The following is a 16,848-nucleotide window of genomic DNA, read 5'->3' on the forward strand; positions in this document are numbered from 1 at the left end:
CTCTGCAGTAACTGTAGCTATGTGGAATGTTGTAGTTTCTTCATTTGTATTTTTTTCTCCTGATGAATTGTTTTTATTTATTAAGCAAAGCAAATAAATTGTTTTTATTTATAAAAGCAAAGATTCCCACTCTGTGTTAGATTACAGCATGAAACACCTAACTTTTCTTCTGCCGTATCTATTTTCAGTGCTGTATTTCCTCTTTTCCCTTCAGCTTTCAATTGCCCTCTCTCACTGCCTCCATTTCTGCCTTGCTCCTTTTCATCCCCATTACTTGTGTATGTCTTGAATTTGTCACCCCAGAACTATGCCATTTTCCATTTCCCATGCTCCTTTTACCATTTGCCTTCTGTTACTCCTCTCTTTACTATCCATTGGCTTTAGTTTCTTCGTATGTTGAACTCTCTTTCTGTACAAGCGATTTCTTAAAGTTAATTATAGGGGGTTGACTCATGTATTAATCAAATTGTTCCTTTTAATTTTATTCTCAGAACTTATGAAGCAGTAGAAAATAAATGGCAATCATACTATATTCCTAAGCTTCAGTAAACTTTTGTTGAACTTATTTGGTTATTTGAGGTTTCACTAAAGAATGTGAGCTGGAAAAATAGCAGGGTGATAGGAAAGTGCTTTCATGTCTGAGTATTGACATATGAGGTAGTGGGAGCAAGAATGAAGTTTCGCCGCTATATGCAGTGACGTGACACTTGGGATACGAGACAGTGTGCAGGACTCAGCCCATAGAACTAGATTTTTATAGCAGGAATGCTAAAAACAGAAACACAACTGTACCATAAAAAACTTTGAACTATACTTCAGAGTTTTAGAATAAAGTAAAAAATATTGACTGGAACTTAGAATGTTAAGATTTATTTTGATGTGAAAAATACTGCCCTACACCCTTTCTCCTTGATTCTTGATCACTTGTATTCTCTTTAAAAACTTAGCTATGAAATAGTTTGAAGTGAAATATAAAATTAAGTGAATCATTTTATAAAAAACATTAAGAATCAAGCAAATACATTAATGGATTAAATTTGTTTTTCATGGATGACATAATTTGCTTTCGCATGTTAGTTTGTATGTATCTGTAAAGAGCAGAGAGAATGGAGATGTTACTCTTATATCCATATTATCTAAAATATGAGCTTCCACGTTAGAGAGTTTATTTGAAAAAGAAGTTGGTTCATAGCATATTAAAACTACCTGAACTATATTCTTTTTATTTGCTTAGCACAAGATTCTGCCTTAGCTGGTCTTCCTTTGCCTCTTTTCCTCTACTTTTTAAAACAAAACCAAACAAAACACTTGTCTTAAAAAAAAGTGACATGATGTTAGCATTAAACATTTAGTTTAAAAGTAGATAAAAAATAAAATAAGAATCTTTTCTTAGCATTCATCTTAGAGATAAGTTTTATGAAATTTGAAATACAAACACTCCAGAGCCAAGGAGAGATAACTTGTTTTACTCCCAAATTCATACTTGAAATGGAAGTAGTCTATTTTTAAAAAATTCTAAACAAAAAAAAATGGATATGGTCTGCTCGTCTAACTAATACTGTTACATGTTTCTCTTACCCACATCAGTATAGGCTTACTCTGATGCCAGCTGATCCAGAGAAAATCATTAAAATCTTTGGGCTGTTATAAAATTCCTTGCTCTTCTATTTGAAGTTAGTTTTGATCAAAGGGACCAGTATTTAATTTTTTTAAAGGAACTTTTAAAACATAAAAACTCTTCTAAGGAGACTTGTACATGTCCACAGTAAAACCTTTCATGTATACTAGTACCAGAAAACAGGAATAAATGTGTATTTCTATATATAAACTTAATTGATTTCAAAATGCATTATACCATTGAGATATTAGTTTTATGCTCTGAAGTTGGGATCAGAAAAAAAGTATTTTTCTTGTGACCTGGTGAAATTTGTGCATTATTATTAAGTTGGATTCGAGTTTCCTTTGGACTAGTTCAAGGGGCTTTGCCCTCAAAGATAAGATAACATGAACACCAGGACCTTACCTCCTTTTTCAGTCTTCTCACCTCCCCTCTCTTTTTTTCACTCACCCTCTTGGCAAGGATACAGAGTTATTTATCACTGTGAGAATAAGCATTGCCAGTATTGTTCCCCTCTTAGGAGGCATAATGACAGAGCTTGTAAAATTTAATCTCTGACAGTGTCAAAAAAATACATAAGGAAGTTTAGATCATAGTAGCAAAGACTGAGTATCTTTCATATACTTCTGGATCTATAAAATCTGAGTTTAGCTCTAGCTGTCCTGGATACTGTTTGAGTACTAGTTGTCAAGTGTGTATCAATAGTAACCATCATTGCAAATAATCAGAGATTAAGAAAAACAGTTATTTCCAAAAGTTGGGCTTTTTTGATCTAAGCAAAAGATGTATCTTAGCTTTATGCAAGATTAGGGATCATTTTAGAAATTTGTGACTATTCTACTTGTTGCTGTATAGAGGATCTGAGTTGGATCTTTGATGCTGGGTTTGACTTGTTGCAAAGCCAACAGGGTGTGGATGCATATTACTAAGGCATTCCACTTGGCAAAGAAAGGAATGAACACGGCATGGCCTAATATCCCAGAGGGATGGTGATGGGGAGTGTGTAATGTCCCTTCACTGTGACTGACGGCTGTGTTGACAGTGTACTATGTAAGGAAATGTGACTTGAGGCTATTAAGTAAAACACATACTTAGGAATTCTTGGTCATTGACTGAGATATCCAGGAAAGCAGTCTGTTGGGTGACTAACAAGGTGGATGCCATAATTTAGAAATAAAGAACTATTTAGTTCAGTTTCTCTGACTCCTCAGTTTTTTTCACCCTTCATTCTCCTGTAGTGTGACACTTTCGTTGACAGTTCTTTGTGAAGTCTAAATACTGAATAATAACATTGATAAGTTGGTAAATATTGATAAATATCACTTCTCTGTTTCTTTTTAAGGCAGAGGTTTTCTTGGTGGTATTCTGTTGTTAACATAACGTGGAACTCAGATACAGTGATCTGCTTAATAAATCATGTACTTTCTTGATGTCAGTAGTTGTGTAAGTTTATTTCCTTGCTGCTGTTGCTTTGTATTTAGAGTAATGGAATTCCTATCTCCTTTGGTGTTTCTTTGCAAAGGCAGTGCTTGAACCTATGCTTGTTAAGTATCTGTCATGGTAATTTTTAATATATAATTAGGTTTTGAGTTTTACTATAAAGGAATAGAAATATTTAAATTTGCTTTAAATATTTTCTCCCTATGTTTTTGTCAGAAGTTTTGTGATCTTGGATTATATGAGTACCTGGAACAAGTTAGCAAAGAAAGTTGTGGGCTTATCTCTCTCAAGATGTTTAAGGTTAAGGATGCCTCAAATGGCTTGTTTCATCCACTCCCAGTTATAGTATCTTAAGTTCTGGGGGATGCCAGAATCTAATGATACATGTCACAGCCCACACATGGTGGTTTGGAATGGGCATTGGACAGTTGTCTTGTGTCCACACTTCCCAGCACCGGAGCTAGAGAATTTACCAGTACATACCCAGGAGGTCCATTCTGGCTGACAGCCCAGAAAGGTCCACCATTCAGGGATGGTAATGACCATCTAGAGCGTGCTTATACTTTCTTCATTTGAGGTTATATGAATGTGCCAAAGATGCCTTGTTCTTGAGGAGTGCCAGTCATGGTGATGATTTCTGTTTTAGTGTTTTTAAAGTGGCATTTGTGATGCTATTAATAAGTTACTATGTTAAATACATTAAGATACCTTTTACTAGCATAGAAACAGAGGGAATATTTCCTAACTCATTCTATGAGGCAAGCGTTATCTTAATACCGAAACCTGACGAAGACATTACAAAAAGAAAACCACAGATCAGTATCTCTTGACATAGACTAAAAAAAAAATCAATGAATTACATTATTAGCAAATTAAATCCAATAACATAGAGAATTAGAGTTGACCCTTGAACAACATGGGGTTTAGGAGCCCCAACACCTTGTGAGTGGAAAATCATGTATAAGTTTTGACTTCCCCCAGACTTAACCAATGACAGCCTACAGTTGACCAGAAGCTTTATGAATAACATGAAGAGTCAGTTAACACTCATTTGGTATGTTATTTGTATTATATTCATATTCTTACAATAAAGTCAGCTAGAGAAAAGAAAATGTTATTAAGAAAAATCATGAGGAAAATACATTTTCCTACAGTACTATATTTATTGATACTGTAAATTTACACTGTCTGTTTACAAGATGAATTACCTTTCAGTACTTACATCAGTGTTGCTGTATATGTTACAAAACACTGTAGATGCTATGCAGGTTAATAACACTAGAAATAAAAAATAACATGGGAAAAAGAGATAACCTTTTATTGTCCATAGTAACTAATTCTAGATTCTAATATAACCCACTTACAAATGAGTTCTTTCAGCCAGATCTGTATTTTGAATCTGACTGCCCTCCTATATGGAGTATTTTAGTATTCTAGTATATGTCTCATATTCTTACAGTCTTATAGAAATAAGTATTCTTACTCCTTTCCCACTTGTTATTACATTATTTCTAATTTTTTTAGTCATCTCACAGAATTTTATTTCATGTAGATGACTTTTTGAAGCCACACATAGCCTTAGTTTCATAATTTTGAACTGCTTGAACTGAATATCTCATGTGTGTGCTTTCATCATATAAAACAACTCCTGCTACATTTTTGAAATATCTTCTAACCCTAATAAATATCTTCTGTCTTAGAGTTTGGGTAGTTTAGGGTTCTTTCCTTGCCAAAAATAATATTGCCACATGTTACAAAAAGTATAAGTAAATAAAATAGGATTAGAATTTTCATTTACTTTCTCCCATACAATTTCATTTTATATCAGAGAATGCAGTGTGTCATAGTGTTACTTGATCAAAGCCTTTAGTAATGACGATAGGTATTTGTACGCAAGTGACGCATATTTTCCAATAAACTCTGACTTTTGGAAAATTAACTTGCCTGTATTTTTATTTCATGACATAAGGAAAGTTGGTGTCATGTTCTCCATCAATATTAGAAGTCTAACTTACAGAGAAATTTCAATTTATTGGTCATAATTCTTCCTAACATATGCATACTGCATTCATTTTTAGATTCACTGCTGGTTTAGTAACAATACAGCTGTAACCATTATAATAATGTTCTAATTAGATTAGAGTTTAGACACACTAATCTTCATTCTAGGAGTATATTTCATGTTAGGGGCATCTATGGTAAAATATCTTATTTTGAAATCCTATATTTCAAACCAAAAATATTTTGGAACCTCTCCAGAGCCCGTGACTGCTCTGTGCTTTGCTTCTAAATCATCACACATCACAAGATTATATTCTCAGATGATCTACAGTCTAGTTATTTTGTTATGGCTGAAATGATCCAGCTTGTTTTTTATATGAAACTATCAAATCTGAGCCTCCTCTCCTCCTCTAAAATATGAAACATTCTTTATGCCTTGTGTGGGAGAAAGGCTCTCAGGCAGCATGCTGTTTATGCTGCTCATGTCAAGACAAGATATTCACCAGAATACCAACGTGAAACCTACAATAAACTAACCTGCTTGAGTTATTTTTCACATTTAAAAAGTTCTTTTTGATAGTAATTTTTTTTTATCTTAGGAGAGCTGAAATGTTTGCCTATTTTTTTTTTTGTATTGCATAGTAAGATATTTTTTCTTCACAGAACAAAGGCCTTCATTTTCTCTGAAAGTTACTAATCTCTGTGCTTTTTGCTTAAGATATATTTTCCAGCTTCTGATCTTCATTAAAAATTTTGGTAGTGTATGGATTGATAAGTAAATTTCATTCTGGATGACCAGAATGCTTTCTGGATTGTTGAGAAAATGCATATGATTACCTGGTTTCTAATTAAGCAAAGGACGTAATGAATACAGAAATTTCTCAGATTAATTAATGCTTGTTTCCAAGGCATTTTATCACAGAAGTCATATTTGCTACAGTAAGATCAGCCGACAGTTAAACAGAAAGTCTACTGTTCATTAAATTGAATGGCTCGCTGTGGGGGAAAACTCATTTATTTTCATTCCTTAAAAATATTTTTTGCTAATGCCAAGGAGAATCTTACCTTAGAAACTTGACAAAAAGAAATTTAAAACCTGTCCAGGAATAAGCTTGCATCTTAGCTTCTGGAGTGACCTCTACTGGTTTGGAGAACAGGGTGAGAAGCCAGTTACTGACATCTCTGAGTATTTAGCAGAAGTTTAGTACTCAGAGTTTAAAAGCAGAGAACAGTACAGCATGTCGCAGTCATATTAAAATATATTGAATCTCAGCTGTTGTTTCTTTCCTACAACCACAGTGGACGTGGTCCTTGGGGCTCATATAAATCAGCAGGAAAAATAGGATTTTGTGTATTGAATTTTACTTTGCAGACTACATTCCAAAGGTACATTTATTCTGTTTAATAAAAGATAGAGGTAATAGTAACACATTGTAAAAACAAACAAAAAATCACTTCTTCAGTAAGTATCTGTCAAGTACTCGCCAGCTACTAGATCTTCTTGAAGGATGTAAAAATTATAATAGAGCTTGTGCTGTTATGTGTAGATTAAGAGGGTGAGAGATGTGTACAAATGACCATGATAAAAACTTAACATGTGCTGAGTGCCACAAGAGCGCTCTCAGGGTCATGTAACTTAGAAGAGGATGAAAGAATTCCTGTCTTAGGCAAGCAGAGAAGGCTTCATGGAAGATACGTTATTTGTCATGTGTTGTAAAGAATGGACGGGATGGTGGAAGTTGGAAATGTGAGCAAAGAGCGCTGCAAACAGAAGGAAGAGCATAAGCACTGAGCGGTTGTGTGCCAGTTTCTTTGGGCTAAAGCACATTCTGTTTGACAAGGGCACTGAATAGGAAGGGAAAGGACCCGGACATTGGAGGGTCTTGCATGCCAGCTAAGTAACGTGTTTAAACTTTACTTAGTGGCACGCAGGAGCCATTAGATGAGGCGCATCTTGATCAGATCTATCTGTTATGGTGAGAAGTCTAAAAGTTCTGTGTTGCTTTGATTGGAATTTTAGGGTACCATCGATTAGATCATGTCTGGTAGGCTGTTGCAGGTTTCCCTGCTGGCTCAGTGGTAAAGAATCCACCTGCGGTGTAGAAGATGAGGTTTGGGTCCCTGATCCAGGAAGATTCCCTGGAAAAGAAGATGGCAGGCCACTCCAGTATTCTTGCCTGGGAAATCTCATGGAGAGAAGAGCTTGGCGGGTTACAGTCCATGGGGTCACAAAGAGTTGGACATGATTGAGTGCCTAAACAAGTAGGCTGTTGCCATAATTCCAGGGCACAGTGCATAGAAGGTAAGAGAGGAAAGGGAGAGGAAAGGAGGGCTTATGTGACAATGGCTAGATCTTGAGAACAAATAAATAAGGGTAGATAGTGGTATAAAGGTCAAAGGTACAGGTCAGGTGTTCAATGAATAAATATTTAAGCTAAAATTTGGGGCTTAAGTGACTGAGTAAATAGAAATAGGAAAATCAAGAAGCTGTTTGAAGATGATAAGATAATTTGTAGTGGACATTACTGAGTTTGAACTGTTGGCAGGACATATATATTGAAATGTCCTTAGATAGCAAACATTGCAAAAATGGAACTTGGAAAGAAGTTGAATGGGATGACATAGGCAGGAAGCATAGAACAGAAAGGACAGGTGACAGAAGGCTTGGGACAGTGCCTGAGATTTAAAATAAGAGAGTTCAGAGGATCTGCTAAGAAAATGGAATAGATGTTAAAGAAGTCGTGAGTGTTAAAATGATGGGAACTGAGCAAGGAGAAAAGGAGATTGCCAGCGGGGTTGGGATATGAAGACATGTAAAGAAAATGAGTATTGAGAAAGGAATTTTGTTTCTGAAGTAACAGTTCTATTAGATGGTGAGTAAGATTGTTAGGGGCTTCCCTAGTGGCTGAGATGGTAAAGAATCTGTCTGCAGTGCAGCAGATGCGAGAGACATGGTTCCATCCCTGGGTCAGGAAGATCCCCTGGAGAAGGGAATGGCAACCCACTCCAGTATTCATGTCTAGAGAATTACATGGCAGAGGAGCCTGGTGGGCTACAGTCCATGGGGTTGCAAAGAGTCAGACCCTGCTGAGCGACTTTCACTTGGGCTTCCCAGGTGGTTCAGTGGAGAAAGAATCAGCTGCAATGCAGGCGACCTGGGTTTGATCCCTGGAGGAGGGCATGGCAACCCACTCCAGTACTCTGGAGAATCCCAGGACAGAGGAGCCTGGTGGGCTACAGTCCACGGGGTCACAAAGAGTCAGACACAACTGAAGTGACTGAGCATGCACTCACACAAGATTGTTAGAAGTTAATGAATGAGAGGAAGTGAGGCTTGAGTATTGCCTGGCAGTGAAAGGAAAGGAAGAGAGAGACCTGAACACCAGCAGGCCAAGACAAGGAATGACTTGGTTAGGCTGTGGGAAAAACTAAATATTTTTTTTCTAAGAAAATAAAGAAGTTTCTGGGGGGAAAAGAGTTGTAGATGGACTTGGGGAGGAAGGGTGAGACAGGTTAAAGAAACAAAGCAATCTGGAACAGGTGGATCTAGAGGAGAGCTGTTCACTGAGCCTTCGTAGTGATGGGCATCTTCTCTTCTCTGCTCTGTCCAGTGCAAAAGCCATGAGCACGTAGCCCTGAGCGGGTAGCCCTGAGCACATGAAAATGTGGCAATTGCATTTGATTTTAATTACTTTAAATATAAGTAGCACATGTGGCTACTGGCTACCGCATTGGGTAGCACAGACCTAGTATGTAAGTAGTTAATTTAGGAAAGAGGCATGGACATTGTGAAAGATAGGGATGAGTTCCAGAAGAAGTGTGAGGTAGAGATGATACTACTTGCAAGCACTCATGGTCATTTCTTTTTCATAAAATAGATAGTATTTTTCATGGAGAAGGTTAAAAGATAGGGAGCATGGGAAAGATTTCCAGCAGTCCCTGTGGGGATTTTGGTGAAGAATCTGTGATAGATGAGATGAATCTCAGCAGCTTGGGGAAACCTCCAGAGGTGAGAGTCTGCATTTGGTTTAGGTCTCCGCCTTCCTGTCTAATGACTTTTTTCAGTAGCATTCCCAAACCTGGAAGGAAGGAAAGATAGTGGGAAAGCAAGTTGAGGGGAGACCTTCGAAGGGCCAGCCCAGTAGAAGGCTTGTAAAGTAAATAAATGCTGACCATAAAATCTGAATCAAGGAAGTGCAAAGCAAGGAAAAGTAGAAGAGGCCTTGGTAAGGACTCCAGGGCTGGAGTGAAGAGCGAAAGACGGGTGAAGAGGTTCACCCTCAAGTTCCTTAGTGGTCGCACCGTGGAAGGTAAGCAGGGTCATCACATTTTCATTTGTAAGCGTTGTAGTTTTTAAAGATAGTGTTTTCAACAGGAAATAAGGTGTGAAAAGAAGGTGTAAGATATTTAAATGTGAATTATCAGGTGAGAGGAATATGTAAGACTGATGCACATATTTCCATCTTGATGGAAAGGAATTTTAGCATTATGGTTATTTTGTTTCTGCTCCAGTTTTCTTACTTTATTGTTTTTACTCCAAACTCACTGATTCAACTGTGACAGTATAGGTTTTTTTCTTAATCCAAATTTGAATAGTAAAACTGTGGTTCATTTTATCCATTTGAGTGATATGCAAATTCATAAAAACTGAATTCATAGTCAGGAGGGACCTGTGAGATTATTTCATCTAAGGTATGAAAGTGAACATGTTGGTTGCTCAGTCATGTCCGACTCTTTGCGACCCCATGGACTGTTGCCCACAGGCTCCTCTATCCATAGATTTTCTCCAGGCAAAAATACTGGAGTGAGTTGCTTTCCCTTCTCCAGGGGATCTTCCCCACCCAGGGATCGAACCTAAGTCTCCTGCATTGCAGGCAGGTTCTTTACCTTCTGAGCCACTGGGGAAGCCCCCATTGACTTTATAAATAGGAGGTCCTAAGCTCTGGATCAAGTGACTAGTTCATGGTGCAGAGCTGGTGAGTGGCAGAGCTGACACTGCACCTCAGGACTCCACTGAGTTACCAGTTCTGACTCTGACTTGAGCAGCGTAATGTTCCAGGCTGAAGTCTGTCATGTACCTAACAGTCTGTTCTCTAAAAACGCTAAAACACAAGGTAGGATGTTATCTGAAGAACTTTCTTGTCATTACTTTTTCTGAACTTGTACTTTCCAGTTACAAAGCTATTGACTTGACCATACTGAAATAGAAATCTGGCCGAAGCAGAACTCTCCCATCTACCTTAGACTGCAGTTTATTCACAGCCAGCTATTTTGAAACTTAACACACACACAAAGATTAATAGGTGGGACTTTTAAATGTCAATAAATATAACAACATCTGGAATCACATTCTGGACTGAGGTCAGATGTGGAAGAGTTTGTTACCCAGTGGGTGTTTTTTTCTTTCACTTTTTAAAAAGTACCACCTGTTGTGCGTCTCCGGCTAGTTCTTGTCTCTCTGTCCCTCTCCTGTGCTGTTCTGTCTTCCTAGTAATGAAGAAAGATACCTAAGTAATGTGATCTGAGAAAAACTAGGATTTTGTTTTCAGAAAACATCAGAACTTTGTAAGGTTACTAGTGTTTTCTTTTTCATTCTAATATGTTGAGAAACATACAAACCGATTGGAAATAATCCTGATTATCTATAAAATAATGATTTCACATGACAATACAAAAAGTGTACTTTAAATTGTAACTGTATTTTAATGTAGACCCATTTTAAAAAATTAACTTTTACTGAAGTATAGTTGCTTTACAGTGTTCAGCTAGTTTCTACTGTACAGCAAAGTGAATCAGCTATACATATACATAGATCCTCTCTTTTTTTGGTTTCCTTCAACACAGACCCATTTTTAAAAAACTTTTTACTTTGAATTGGGGAATAGCCAGGTAACAATGCTGTAATAGTTTCAGGTGAACAGCAAAGGGACCCAGCCATACATATACCTATATCCATAATCCCCCAAACTCCTCTCCTATCCAAGCTGGCACATAACATTGAGCAGAGTTCTTGTGCTATACAGTGGGTCCTTGTTGGTTATCCATTTTAAATATAGCAGTGTATATATGTCTATCCCAAATTCCCTAACCACCCCTGACAACCATAAGTTCATTCTCTAAGACTGTGAATCCGTTTCTGTTTTGTAAGCTTATTTGCATCATTTCTTTTTAAATTCACGTATAAGGGATGTCATCCAATATAACATAGACCATTTTAAAATAAAGTGATTAAATGTACAAATTAGTGCCTTTGGTAAAAGGAGAAATAAGAGTTTACATATTTATGAGTTAGGAGTTCAAGTCTTTGGTTTCTGTGCACCTTAACTAATTTAAGAGGTTTCCTGGAGTAATTTATGGGATCCACACTCTAGAACCTTTGTTTACATATCTTAGAATGATGAGCGTAGTGAAATGGGGTTAGCTTTTTTACTAAACTAAAACAAAGTACTTTTCAGATGACCAAAGAATGATTAAATACCTTAATTTTAAATTTTTTAATTTTTAATTAGAGGATAATTGCTTTACAATGTTGTGTTGGTTTCTGCCATACAACACTGTGAATCAGCCATAAATATATATATATTCCCTCCCTCTTGGACCTCCCTCCCATCGCCCAACCCAGTCCTGCCCCTCTGGGCTGTCACAGAGCACGAGGTTGAGCTCCTTATGTTACACAGCAACTGCCCACTAGCTATCTGTTTTACACATGGTAATGTGTACATTTCAATGAACTTTCTCAGTTTGTCCCACCCTCTCCTTGCCCAGCTGTGTCCACAAGTCTGTTCTTTATGTCTGCATCTCTATTTCTGCCCTACAAATAGGCTCATCAGTATCACTTTTCTAGATTCCATATTTATGCATTATATACAATATTTGTTTTTTTCTCGTTCTGATTTACTTCACACTATAACAGGCTGTGAGTTCATCCACATCACTAGAACTTGCTCAAATTCATTCCTTTTTGTGGCTGAGTAATATTCTTCTGTATATATGTACCACAATTTCTTTATCCTTCATCTGTCAGTGGACATATAGGTTGCTTCCATGCCCTAGCTATTATCAATAGTGCTGCAATCAATATTGGGGTACATGTGTCTTTTTGAATTATGGTTTTCTCAGGGTATATGCCCAGTAGTGGGATTGCTGAGTCATATGGTAGTTTTATTCCTAGTTTTTAAAGAAATCTCCACAGTGGCTGTATCAATTTACATTTCTACCAACTGTGCAAGAGGGTTCCGTCTTTTCCATATCCTCTCTGGCATATATTGTTTGTAGATGTTTTTATGATGGCTATTCTGACCAGTGTGAGGTGATACCTCACTGTAGTTTTGATTTGGATTTTAATTCTTTAATTCTCTGGGGTAGATTTTTAGGTGTTACAGCCTTTGCAATACATAAGGCATGAAGTCAGCATACCATAAGTTTGCAAGGACTGACTCTTTCAATATATTTACTTGATTAAATGTTTCTTATCCCGCCCACCCTCTTTTTCTTCCCCAAGATTGGCTCTTTTTAAGGGAAATTTAGAAGATACAGAGGTGAAAGTTACCTTTCCTGCCCTCCAGAAGCTTATACATTGTCTTTAACACACTGGTTTTCAAAATGTGGGTTTCAGACCAGCAGAGTCAGCATCACCGGTGGTCTTTCAGAAAAGCAAATTCTCAGGCCCCATCCCAGATCCTCAGAATCAGAATCTTTGGGAATGAGCTGTAGCCATTCTGCCTTCTCCCAAACTTCCTAGAAGGTTCTGGTGCACACTCAGGTTTGAGAACCACTAGTCTGCTACTGCTAAGTTGCTTCAGTCATGTCCAACTCCGTGCGACCCCGTAGACGGCAGCCCACCAGGCTCCCCCGTCCCTGGGATTCTCCAGGCTATTCCATACTGGAGTGGGTTGCCATTTCCTTCTCCAAGAATTTTATACCTTTCTTATTTTTCTATCAGGAACTTCCCAGGAGGCGCTAGTGGTAAAGAACTTGCCAATCAATGCAGGAGACATAAATGCGGGTTCAATCCCTGGGTCAGGAAGATCCCCTGGAGGAGGAAATGGCAACCCATTCCAGAATGCTTGCCTGGAGAATCTCATGAACAGAGGAGCCTGGTGGGCTGTAGTCCATGCGGTCACAAAGAGTTGGTCATGACTGAAACAACTTAGCATGTACACAAGCATTTCTCTATCAAGGTAAAATCCACATATCATAAAATTCACTATTTTAAAGTGTACAATTCAGTGAGTTTTAGTGTATTTACAAAGTTACAAAACCATCAGCACTGCCTAATTCTAGAACATTTCTGTCACCCCAAAAGAAACTCAGTACCTGTTAGCAGTCACTCTCTCTGTCCTCTGTCTCTGCCCCCCAGCCCCTGGCAGCTACTAATCTATAGATACACTTTATCTGTATGGATTTGACTATTCTGGATATTTCATGCAAATGGATCATATGATATGTGACCTTTTGTGTGTGGCTTTCACTTCACATAGTGTTTGCAAGGTTCATCCATGTTGTAATATATATCAGTGCTTTTATCCCTCCTTATGTCTAATAATATTCCATTGTATACATGCACTACATTTTGTTCATCCATGCAACACTTGATGGACATTTGAATTGAGTTGATGCCTTAGTTGTTGTGAATAATGCTACTGTGAACATTAGTTATAAGTTCTTTCATGAACATAACATTTTTAGTCCTCCTGGGTATATACAGTTGATTCACCTTATTTGTGGTAGTTACAGTCTTTAAAGTCTCTGCAAACACTGCATTAACGCATGCTAAGTCACTGCTCTGCAGGTAAATACAGGCTTAGGTTCCTTCAAGCCTCTGGTCACATTTGTGACATCCAATCAGTACATGCCCTTGTTTTTGTGTGTTTCTGTTTAAAGATATCTTACCAACTATATGGGGCTTCCTCACTGGTGCAGTTGGTAAAGAATCCGCCTGACAATGCAGGAGACACAAGAGACATGGCTTTGATCCCTGGGTCAGGAGGATCCCCTAGAGCAGAAAATGGCAACCCACTCCAGTGTTTCTTGCCTGAAAAATTCTGTGGCTGAGGACCCTGGTGGGCAACAGTCTATGGGGTGCAAAAAGTTGAACATGACTGAGCACGTATCTAATATCTATTGTTGACTCATTAACACTGAACTCATACCAGCAGCACTATAAAGTGGAAGTGAAGTCACTCAGTCGTGTCCGACTCTTTGCGACCCCATGGACTGTAGCCTACCAGGCTCCTCCCTCAATGGGATTCTCCAGGCAAGATCACTGGAGTGGGTTGCCATTTCCTTCTCACTCCTAAATACAGCTTACTGAGCACATGTATTTTCTCTATAAGGCACATCACAGCCTTCTTGAGCTTTGAAACTCCAAACAACACTGTACATGACGCTTCAGGACCATTTTAAACAGTGAAATTGCCAACAAAAAGCACGAAAATGTGAAAAACGTGGCACCAGAATAGACTGCAAAAGGAACACTTGTTTTCAGGGTGAGAGCTGAAACAAGAAGGCAGTATGTCACCTTGCTGAACCTCACCTGGGAACTTGTGTGTTAGAGGACTCAAATTTCCCCCTATTCTCTGTATGTTCACACTGAAGGACTAAGAAACACCAAGAAGATTGTTGGGGATTACAAACAAATTTTAGCATGTAGGCATATTTGCAAATATGGAATCCACAAATAATAAGGTTCAACTGTACCTGGGAGTAAAATTGCTGTGTCATATGGTAACTCTTTATTTTTTGAGAAACTGCTGGACCGTTTTTCATAGTGGCTATACTGTTTTACATTCCCACCAATGTTGTATGATGTTCCAGTTTTTCCTTGCCAACTCTTCTTCTCTCCCTCCTTCCCTTCTCCTTTCCTGCCTTTCCTCTCCCCTTCCTTCCTTTCTTCTCCCCCTCCCTTATTCCTTCCTCTCTTTTTTTGACTGTAGCTATCATGTGTTAGTCACCAACTCTTTGCGACTCAGCTTCCTCTATCCTTGAGATTCTCCAGGCAAGGATACTGGAGTGGGTTGCCGTGCCTTCTGCCAGGGGATCTTCCTGATCCAGGGATCAAACCCGAGTCTCCTGTGGCTCTTCCATTGCAGGGAGGTTCTTTACCTCTGAGCCACCAGGGAAGCCCTAGGTATCCTTGTGACTGTCAAGTGGTCTCTCATTGTGGTTTTAATTTGCATTTCCTTAATAACTAGTGATGCTGAGCATCCTTTTATGTATATATTGGCCATCTGTATATTTTCTTTAGAAAAGTCTCTATTCTAAAACTTTGCCTGTTTTTAAATTGGATTATTTGTCTTTTTATTGTTGAGTTGTAAGTTTTATATATTATGATTTCTAGCCTCGTAGATATGTGGTTTGCAAATATTTTCTCCCATTCAAAAGGTTTTTTCACTTTCTTGATAGTGTTCAATATATAAAAGTTTTTTATTTTGATGAAGCCCAATTTCATCTATTTTTTTCTTTGACTGCTTGTATTACCTTCTTTAACTTTGAAATTGCTATCAATACAGCCCATTGTAAAAGTTGTTTACACATTTTTATTAAAGTCATAAAAAGTTAGATTTCATGGATTCAGTAAATTATCTCTTATTTGCTGATAGCTGTCATAGGTAATTTTAAAGCATTTATTTGCAGGTATTTATAAGCTTTTTATGTTGTTGTGACCATGGAATTTTAAATACTGGCATCAACAGGACCACAAATTTATAAAAAGCAGTGTCAAATTCATCTAACTGTTTTTGTTAAGGACAATTGAAGAGAAACACTTAAAACTGCTTTAAATAATACTTTCTTTTTTAATAAAGAAGGCTGTCTCTTTGAAAAACTATGAACTTTCTGCCTTAAAAGCAGTCTCAAGAGCCATTTGTGAAAGAACACAAGAATCCCCGGAACTTGGAAATAAACACGATTGGTGTTTATTTGTGTTAGTTTAAATGCAGTAGCCCTATGTGTCAGAAAACTGAATCTGCAACACTTAAGTTAGGCTAAGCAAGCAAATAATGTCAGCTAACATGGCTTTAATCTACTAAGTAACTTTAAGTCCAAAAGATCAAAGGAAGTTATAACTAAAAACAGTCCTTCGTGCAATTTCCCTGTAGAAGCAGGAAAAGGCTAGAAATTACATGTCAGCTTCATATCCTGGCTTGCTGACCTTGTGCTCAGATCAAGCCCCTCTGTATGCCAGCTGTTACCATTACCGAGACCTTGCCCCCAGGGTAATAAGTAGGAGAGAACGTCTCCTGTCCTATAGGAGAGCAAACTCGAAAGTCCCAGCCCCTGACATGCCTAATTCAAAGCACTCTGCATGTGCTTGTCATTCGCTCTGTCCTGCCGCTCGAGGAGCTGCTCCTGCGACTCTCTGGTCGCCCTCTGCTGTGCTGTGCTCGTGCGGCCACTTTCGGCTGTTGCTACTGCAGTCACTTGCAGACCAAACCGAACCAGGAACGTGCTTCTCTTAACAGAAAGGTAATACATTTACTCACGCTGCTGTGAATGTATTTGGGGAGAATTTCTTTTAAAGCTGAACTTTGCTGTGTGCTTCTCAGATTAAATTTAAAATTCTAGTTCACAGTTTTCTTTCAGTGTAAGCTTTGAACGGCATCCGAATGCATTAAAATGCCTCATGAAGTGTTTTGAATGTTAGTCTAGCACAGTAGGGTAAGGTAAGCTGTTTCTTAAGGTTTATTCTAATGTGCTTTCTTTATGAAGTTGGAAAGAAACCTCAGATGTCAAGTTGCTTAGCTGTTTCATGCTTTGAGCTTCTTTTTAAATCACTTTCTAATCAGAAA

General features: G+C 38.0%; 1 protein-coding gene across 11 annotated transcripts in view; it reads left to right on the forward strand.

Moving 5' to 3' along the window:
* Positions 1-16,848, forward strand: part of DISP1 (dispatched RND transporter family member 1) — a 225,100-nt gene that overhangs the window by 135,739 nt on the left and 72,513 nt on the right. For 2 of the 11 annotated variants that reach the window (XM_069545421.1, XM_069545426.1), the window contains exon 1: positions 16,555-16,722. The exons of 7 other annotated variants lie outside the window; for them this stretch is intronic. The gene's annotated coding sequence lies outside the window, so the exon portion shown is untranslated. Of the gene's footprint in view, positions 1-15,573; positions 16,526-16,554; positions 16,723-16,848 lie in introns of those variants that run through there. 2 more of the 11 variants (XM_069545419.1, XM_069545422.1) reach the window with 2 other exon arrangements.

Source organism: Ovis canadensis, chromosome 12, assembly GCF_042477335.2.
Source record: "Ovis canadensis isolate MfBH-ARS-UI-01 breed Bighorn chromosome 12, ARS-UI_OviCan_v2, whole genome shotgun sequence".
NCBI classification, from domain to species: Eukaryota; Metazoa; Chordata; class Mammalia; order Artiodactyla; family Bovidae; genus Ovis; species Ovis canadensis.